This window comes from Sciurus carolinensis, chromosome 12 (assembly GCF_902686445.1).
Source record: "Sciurus carolinensis chromosome 12, mSciCar1.2, whole genome shotgun sequence".
Lineage (NCBI taxonomy): Eukaryota > Metazoa > Chordata > Mammalia > Rodentia > Sciuridae > Sciurus > Sciurus carolinensis.
The window spans coordinates 45,507,106-45,516,765 of NC_062224.1; the positions used below are offsets into that span (position 1 = coordinate 45,507,106).

At 45.9% G+C, this 9,660-nt stretch overlaps 1 non-coding gene across 1 annotated transcript; it reads left to right on the forward strand.

Moving 5' to 3' along the window:
• The first annotated feature begins 8,704 nt into the window (after positions 1-8,704).
• Positions 8,705-8,778, forward strand: Trnal-caa (transfer RNA leucine (anticodon CAA)). Its single transcript has one exon. It is a non-coding gene; the product is annotated as a tRNA-Leu (tRNA).
• The last annotated feature ends 882 nt before the right edge of the window (positions 8,779-9,660 follow it).

Here is a 9,660-nt window from a genome sequence, read left to right on the forward strand (position 1 = left end):
CTGAACTGCAAATGTTCCTTCCAGGAGGGGAGGAGGGAGAATATAAAACCCCCTGGCCAGAAATAAGAACACCCTGTGCTCTGACTCTTTGTCCTCCACCCCGGGGGTGCCCAGGTACCTGCTGAGAGTGAGCTACCCCTCCCCTCCATGACCTGGTCCCCAGGAGCAAGGACAAGAGTGGTCTCAGAGTATGGGGCAGGGTCGTTTTGAGACTCTCCCTAACTTTGGCTCTTTCTCTATTTCTCACAGCAAATGGGACAGATGTTAGTAGGGGTACCAGGTTTCCTTGGTTACTGTGAATTTCAGTAGCAACCATAGGAGACAAGCAACTCCTGCTTTCCTGGGGACACCACTCCACTGCTGCTGGGCCTGATGGACACACAGATGGTCACCTCTTGCCGTGCACAGCTTGGTGGCTCTGGGTGCTGGGACTTCCTGGGGGAGACAGGCCAGCCTTCTGTGCTAAGGACATTGCTGGGACATCACTCCTTCACTCATTCACCAAACACATTGGGCTCTTGTACGGAGGAACAGGATGCAGATTAGGGATCCCGGCTCTCACCTGCAGGAGCTGTCATGTCCACACCGTAGGAATTAAGTGAGACACATCCGGACACTTGCTCTGTCTGGATTGCAGTTTCATGGAGAGATGCTGTTAAGCCAGGTCTTGAAGGAAAAGGACAAGACTGCTGGTCTGAAAAGGAGGAAAACATTCTCAGAGAGGAAAATAGGAAAAGCACAGAAACATGTATATGGTATGACCAAGAAATGGTATTGGGTGCCAGTGTGGCATCCAAAGTGCAAACACTGGCACTTGGTAGATGATTGTGTGCGTGTGTGAACAGATGCGGGCGTCTGTGTGTACATGTGGGTATGCATGCGTGTGTGGGGTTGGCATGTTTAAGGATGCAGCACATAGAGGTTTTAAAAGTTAGGCTGGAACCAGACTGAGAAAGCCTATTTGGCAAAGGGAAGGGGGAAAACAAGTTTTTGAAGTCTCAGGATACTTGAGTTGGTTGGTTAGAATGAAATAATCAGACAAGACTTTTTGAGAGCTCATCTTGGATATTGATAAGAGAAGGATTGGAGGGGGACAGGAGAAAACTGGGGACCTAGGACTAAGTAAGGGTGATGGAGATGGGGAGACAGTGGGAAGCTGGCAGCGACTGAGCAGGGGGCCTGCTGGCAGGGTGGGGAAGGGGAGAGGCTCCTGGCTGAGCACTCACCACAGTGCTGAATGCGAGAGCTGCAGGTCCAGGGAGAGAAGATGAGTTCAAGGCTCTGAATTTGAGGCTCCCGAAGAACAGCAGAACCAAGCTCACCCTGAATGGTTGTCAGGCATTATAGACCCAGAGAATAGGCAAGTAGAGACTTTGAGACACAAATGTTCCCACAACAAAGAGAGAAAGACCAGAAGGAAGCAGATGAGGAGGAGACAGATGCCCCAGGGCCCAGATGGAAACAGGCAGCCCATCAGGAATTAAGAGCAAAGAGAGGAGAGGGTGGGCACAGAGCCAGCTGAGGTGACTGAACACACAGTGCCCCAGGGAGGTAGGACAGGCCTCACGACGGTGCCACAGCTCCCTTCTGTCTCTCCACTTGGGCTGTGAGAGATGACTGTGGTGGAGGTGTGGGTGACAGAACCTTGGGGACCAGATTGGGCTGAGGGAAATGCATTTTCCTGACATGCTCACAACCATCCTCATGTTGAGCTCCACAGGTCAGGCCGGGCATCAGCTCCCTACTTCAGAAGGGACCCACCCACTGGATGCGCTGGGAGGTGCCCTGCTCACCAGTGACCGCCATTCCAGAGTAGCTCTGTGAAGATGGCTACTGAGAGTACATGGATGAGGTATGAGACATGGTGGTCCCTTCCTTCTTTAGGGAAAGGCAGGAATATTTTCTTGGCATGAGAATTCGGGTGCTTCCTCCTAACCTCTCAAAGCACAAGGCTTTTTCTCTCCTCAGAAGGTGCAGACTTTAAGTCGGGAAAATCATCATCCAAATGTGCCCTTGATCACTTACTGGCCACAGGACCTTGGGTAACTCAACCTGCTCTGATTTTCTTAGAGTTACTGTGAGAATTCACTGAGCTCGCACCTGTGAGACCAACTGCACACTGCCCTTGTGCATGTGACCCTGTGAAGGCAGGAGTTGTCCTCGGTTTAGTTCTGTCCTGTGGCCAGTGCTCACAACAGAGGAAATGCTTCACACAGGAAATACTTCAAAAACCACCTGACGGATGGGTGGACAAATTTAGGCTCCTGGCATCTTCTGGGTACCCAGTAAAAATGGAGTAAACATGAATTGCTTTTCTTCCTCATTTTCTTCTTCCCCATTTCCTTCCCTTGCCTCATAACTTTCTGTCTGTTCCGTCTAATTTTTTTTGCCTTCCTCCTTACTGTCTGCCATCCATTTCTCTCTCTTTCTTCTTGTTTCTATTTTTGTTCTTCCCTTTCAACCTCTAAATTCTACTTGAAACCTGTGAATGTGACCTTATATGCAAATAGGGTCTTGGTGGATTCAGTCAAGTTCAGATGAGGTTATACTGGATTTGGGGAGACCCTACATCCAATATGACCAGAGTGCTTACAAGAAGAGGGACGTTTGGACCCAGAGACACATGAAGAGACATGATGGCAGAAGCAGGAATGGGGGCTGTGCTGTCAAAAGACAAGGATCACCAAGGATGGTGACACCCACTAGCATCCAGGAAAGCATCATGGGATGGATTCTCCCAAAAGTCTCCAGAAAGGAATCAACCCGGCCACATCTGGAATCAGATTTGTGGTCTCCAGATCTGTGAGACCATTTCTATTATTTTAGGCCATCTAGTTTGTGGTACTTGGCTGGTGCAGCCCTAGGAAATGGAGACATTGCCTCTTGCACTTTCTGGAGTGTTAGCCTCAGAGCCTCCTGCCCCCGCCTGGACCCTTCAGTTCCTCCTTGGAGGGTGCATTAAGCCATCCCTGGGGGTTGCTGAGGAGGCCTGCAGGTCTCTTTTATTTTCACATCTTGCCTTGCACAATCAATAGCACAGAAAAGTACAACAAAGTCATAGAACATGTCTCGGTGGGGAAACCACATGGAGCCTCACTTGAGGAAAGGAAGGAACTATGACTGACTGGAAACCTGGGGATTTTCAAGTGTGCTGTCAAATGCATTATTAAAGCATGCCACAGGTTAACCACCGGGGACAGGTGAAAACGGGCCGGGGAGGTGCGCAATGGCGGCTTGGTTTCTGGGGCACATACATCTCCAGGTGCCAGAGCAGCTGTCCTGCATGCAAGGGTTTTCTGCTGACTTTAGAGGCTGTAAAACTCACAAGCAGCAGTTACCCCTGATACACCATATGTCACTCAGCAGCAGCATGGAATGGCTGGCACCAGGAGTGTAAGCTAGAGGGACTCTGTCAGTGAGGTCTCAGAAGCTGCATGAACTCATAAAGAGCAGGAGAGGGCACTGCCAGGTCCACCCGGTGTGAGCCAGCACGCATCCAGCTTCCAGCCAAGGAACTTTCAGACTCCCTTAGCCTAGGTGGCTGTGGTAGCCCAAGGTCATGGACAAGGGTTGGGCTGACTCCATCAGCTTCCACACACTTTCCTTGGAGGACTGCATGCAGTGTTGTCACAGCTCAAAGGAAGGGAGGAAGACTGTGTTTTTTGGCAAAGCAGAATGTCTTTTGGGATATTGGAGCCAAGAGTTGGGGTGGGGAACAGCATCCCTTTTATTGGTTCCTCTGAAGGATTGTGGGCCTTTACAGGAAAGGAGACCCTGGAAGGAAACTGCAGAGATGAGAACCAGGGCAGAGGGGCCTGCCCAGGGAGTGGCCTCCATGCAGTCACCACTCTCACCCCTCAAACAGGTGGACAGCCATATCTGGATAAGGTGGGACCAGGGGTCTTGGTCTGTCTTGTGCCATCGTCACAGAATGCCAGAGTCTGAATGACTTAAAAATAAGATAAATTTATTTCTCACAGTTCTAAAGGTTGGAAAGTCTAATATTAAGTTACCAGCATCTGATGAGGGCTTTCCTGCTGCATCACCCTATGAAGGAAAGTGAGTGAGACAGAGAGGGAGAGAGACAGACGGAGGGGGACAGAGAGAGAGAAAGAGGGAGAGACCTGACTTACCCTTTTATAACAAACACTCCTGTAGTGATGGCATTGATTTATTCATGAAGGCAGAACCCTCTTGGTCTAACCATCTCTCACTAGGCCCCACCTCCTAACACTGTTGCATTGAGGATTAAGTTTCCAGCACACGCTTTTTACAGGGGTACATTCAAACTGGAACAACCATCAACTCTAACACAAGAGCATCCTGAGGCCTGAGGCAGAGGCCTGGGGCTGAAGGCATGGATGAAGTGTTGCCACCCAGGTGTGGTGGGCAGAGAGTGGGGAGGGGAGTGTATGGAGGAACTGGGCCTGGAGGGTTAGGTCTGTTCCACTGGAGGAACTGTGGCGTCCCCAAGAATGAGGTCAACAATGAACCAGTGGCAAGTCAATCAGGAAAGTCTACGGTATGAGCAACTGCTCTCACGGTTGTGGATCCAGGGAGAAGAGAATCAGCCCAGGGAGGCGGCTGTGGGAGGGAGGCAAGCGAATCTCTCTCACAGTGTCAGGGGATTCCAACTAAATTGACCAGTGAGATACAGTGAAAAACAGTACCAACCATAAAGCATTAGCTGCAACAAGTTTCCCTCATTGTTATGGGAGAAAAAGGTCCTAGCTTGGTTTGGGGGATAAATAAGGGTGGAATTAGAGTTAGCTTAGAAGAGTGATGAAGGTGACAAGCTGGCTCTGTGGTTGGGCTATGTGCCCATCAGCCACACTTCAGCCTCACACCCTGAAGAAACCTAGGAAAGTAGCTTTGTGGTCTAAACGGCTAATTGGGCATGTATTACATAAGCAATTTCCTGAAGATTGGAGAAGACTCTGCCACAGGTCTGAAATTCTCTGTCCTCCAAACTTTGGGTGCTGGATCCTGTAAGAAGCCAGCACCAGGGAGACCTGCTGGGGCCAGTGGAAGCAGCATGTTCCAGATGGGGAATTTCAGCTTAGGAAACCCACATGATCTGCATTAAAATTTGCAGGAGCTGTACGATCCATCCTTTCTCCATTCTTGCCTCCCTTCCACCCCCCTGTTATGTATCATCATCTGCTTATCAGAGAGATCATTTGACCTTTGGATTTTTGGGATTGACTTGGCTTGGGAAGGAAAAACAACAGAATGAGACAAACATCATTACCCCATGTACATGTATGATTAATTACACAAATGGTGCAACTCTACTTCGTGTATAACCAGAGAAACAACAGTTGTACCCCATTTGTGTACAATGAATCAAAATAAGTAAATTTAAAAAAATTTGCAGGAGCAATAGAGAAGCACATGTTTCAGGGGTTTTGAGCTTGTTTTGTGTATGCTATGGACCACTTCGTCAGTTTGGTGAAGCCTACGTGTTACTTCTCAAAAATGTCTTTAAATGGACAAAATAAACTAGATGAAAATACGTACTGAAGTACAGGAATTAAAATATAAACTCATGATGTCATCCATACACCTCTTTATTAACCCATTAGTAAACGAGAAGCTATACTGGAAGGCTTAACAGCCACCGGTTCTTCTGAAGTAGTGTTAAGTATAAATGACACCTGGCTATACATGCAAAAGGTGTAAGTTGGTGTGAAAGTATCTATGGTTTCTATTGGTGATAGCACTATAGGTACTGCAAAAAATGATATGATCGTTGACTACATTTATAATTGAAGAAGTGTAGAGAAAACAAAGATGAAAAATTTTTTCCCATTTAAGGTCACAGATTTCCTGAATTTTATCCAAGGAACTTTGGTGGATGCTGGACTTAAGTTAATTTTATGAAGCAATGGAGATTTGGGGGTTTATGTCTTCAAACAGCACAATCTCCTAATTATCATAACACATTTGTTGATCTGATTTAGTCTGGAAGGGGGAACCTTGCCTGTATGAGAAACTTGACCTTCATGTAATCCTATGTTGGTAAACTGAGTAATGTCTGCCCACTACCCTCCAACCAAAGATGTCTATGTCTTCATCCCCAGAATTGTGAATATGCTAACTTATATGGCAAACTTGCAGATGTAATTAAAGGTTTTGAGATGCGGAGGTTGTTCTGAATTACATGGGTGGGCCCAAAGATCCACAAAAGCCCTTATAAAAGAGATACCGGCAGATCAGACAGAGCAGGAGTTGGAGTGATTCAGGGATGTGTCCATGAGTCAAGAAGTTCAGGAGACTCCTAAAAACCGAAAAAAGCAAGACATGGCTTTCCCCTGGAAGCTTCCAGAAAGAGCACAGTTGTGTTGGCATATTGCTGATAGACTTTTCTTCTGTAGAGTTATAAGTTAATGCATTTGTGTTGTTCTGAGCTGCTAAGTTTGTGTTAATTTGTCATAGCCACAATAGGAAGCTTAATACACTTATGTAAGGTACACAGTTCCACTTTAAAACATCTTGTGTTGAGCAGTATTGAAAGGGCACAGCTCCATGACTTCTCATGCATTCATTATACACAGACCAAGATATGGAATGTTCCAGCACCCAGGAGGTTCCCTCCAGGTCAGGACCCCCAAAGATGTTTGTTTTTCCTACTTTTGGACTTCATACACATGGAATCATATCTGAAGTGTTCATTTGTGTCTGGCTTCTTTCACTGTCATGCATGGGATTCATCCATGGGATTCTTGTCATTATTCTACATTGAATTTAGTCCCATTTCAGCTTGGTAGAAAGCTCTTATAACCATCCTTCCCCTCCAAATAAAAGTAGAAATAAATATGCCATCTTATATTTTCCCAACTTCATGGCATCCTTTCAATGGCCTGAAGTGCTCCAAAATTCTTCCTCATTTCTCTACCAGGAGGGTAGGGCCTTGTTCAGCAGCCTGAGAGAAAAGTTGTTGTTGTTTTTTTCAATTTATTTTTATTTTTACAGACTGCATTTTGATTCATTGTACAAAAATGGGAAACAACTCTTCATTTCTATGCTTGTACATGATGTAGATTCACACCACTTGTGCGATCACACATGTACATAGGGTAATGATGTTTGTCTCATTCCACCATTTTTCCTACCCACCCCTCCTCTCCCCTCATTTCCCTCTACACAGTCCAAAGTTCCTCCATTATTCTCTTACCCTCCTGCCCCCAGTCCCCCTTATGTATCAGCATCCACTTATCAGAGAAAACATTCAGCCTTTGGTTTTGGGATTGATTTATTTCACTTAGCATGATATTCTCCAACTCCATCAATTTACCTACAAATGCCGTAATTTTATTCTTTATGGCTGAGTAATATTCCATTTGCTAACACCTATTATTGCCTGTATTCTTGATAATAGCCATTCTAATTGGAGTGAGATGACATCTTTGGGTGGTTTTGATTTGCATTTCTCTAATTACTAGAGAAATGTATATCTTCTTCTGTGAAGTGTCTGCCCCATTACGAAAGTTATTTAGGCTTGAATTTCCTTCTCTCAAGAAATCCCAGTCACGGGGCTGGGGAGATAGCTCAGTTGGTAGAGTACTTGCCTTGCAAGCACAAGACCCTGGGTTCTATTCCCCAGTGCCAAAAAAAAAAAAAAAAAAAAAAGAGAGAAAAAAAAAAAAAAAAGAAATCCCAGTCTCCAGGACCGCACTCCTCATGAAGTGCTATGTAGAGCCCTGAGGTCTGGCCTCTAATGCCTGGCTTGCTTGAGGATGGCAGTACCTCCACACCATATCCTGAGGATTTCCTGGCAAAGATTTTCTTCTGCACCAACCAGTGCAGGACTCAGTTTTCATCTGTGTCTCCCTTTTCCACTGAGACCTGAGCACCTCTACTCCCGACTTAGGGACATCTGGACTCTTTCCTCTCCTCTCCTCAAAACAAAACTGCCATATCTCTGAGGTTCCTCTTTGGAAGTAGAGGCACTTCCATCCACCTCAATCTCTGGCCCCACCATGGAGAGACCCCCATCCCTCCTTAAGGTAACTCCTCCTGGACTTTTCTTTCCTTTTTTTTTTTTAGGTACGGGTATTGAACCCATGAGCACTCTACCACTGAACCTCACTCCTTGCATTTTAGCTTTTTGTTTTGATACAGGGGCTTGTTAAGTTGCTGTGCCTGGACTCAAACTTGAGACCTTCCTGCCTGAGTCTCCTGAGTTGCTGTGATTACAAGCATGTACCCCGTGAGTCTTTGTCTTACCTAACTTTCTTTAAATGATGAAAACTTGCCCTTCCATTTTAGCTTTTTAACTTGTTTCTCTACACCCACCTAGTGATTAGTCAAGCAATCCACTTTATTTTTACCCAATCCATCTCTCCCATTTGCTTCCTCTTTTCCACCTGTATCCTTGGCACAGACACAGACTTCTGTCACTCAAACACTCTTATCTCCTTACTTCCACTGTCTCTCCTTAAAGATGCTTTCTTTTCTTTCTTTTAAAGATTCTATCTTGGCTGGGGTGTAGCTCAGTGGTAGTACAAGCAAGCCCTGTGTTCCAAACCCAGCACTGGAAAAAAGAAAGACATAGTCTCAATTGACTGATCTATTCAAAACTTTATCCTCAGTTTCACATTAAAATCATTCCTTAATAATCTGTAAAACTCAACTGTTTAAAAGAAAGTCTTAATACGAAGACTTAATACAGTTACACACATCAAGAAGTACAGAACTGGGCTGGGGATATAGCTCAGTTGGTAGAGTGCTTGCCTCAAAAGCACAAGGCCCTGGGTTCAATCCCCAGCACCGCAAAAAAAAAGAAGTGCAGAACTTGGGCACAAGTTGGGCAGACCTGTGTTGTTTTTTTTAAAGGAGTAGCTTTTAGTGGGTACACCTACCTGGGTACAGTGGTCCATTCTTGTAATCCCAGCTACTTAGAGGGCCCTGGCTTCCATCCCCATTGATGGAAAAAGAAAGAAAAAAAAAAAAAAAAAAAAAAAAAAAAAAAGAAGCTTCTGTGGGGACACTCTGGTCTTCTCAAGATTCATCTAGAGAATCTGACTGAAAGATAGGATTTTCACTGTACTTGGCAAGTGAGGCCCTATACAACGAAGTTCTCAGAGCGGAAATCTCTGCTGGCCCCTCCCACCTCCCAGAGCCTCAGGATGCAGTCCAACCTCTGTGCTCTCTGCAACCATTTCCTCAGTTTTGGCCGAAGGACTACCTGTCCTTGCCAGGACCACGGGAACCCCAAAGTCAAGACTTCCTGTTGCTGAGAGAGGGGAGACAGAGCATGTGGCTCACACAAGCCAGGTGGGATACTCAGGTTCCTCTGCTGGGTCACCAGCTACAGGAAAAGTAGGAAAATGGTTCCAGGAACCCCAGGCCTGGGTTGAATCTAGGATTACAGGTCCCCTGAAGATTTCCAATCTCTGCCTCAGTTACTCCATTCTGCAGTGGGAACTCTAGTTCATGGACAATTAGTTGTTTTGTTTTCAGGATCAAAGGATCACATTTATTGCTAATTAAACTGATCAAAGATGCAGTGTAAGATCTCTGGTCAAGGGGGTCTGCAGAGATCACCTAATGCCTCCTTTATTGAACTTGCCACGCCAAACTTCAAACCTGCTCCCTTATTCTTAAATCACTGAGGTACAATGAATTCTTAAATGAACATCCTACATGCCGGGGAGA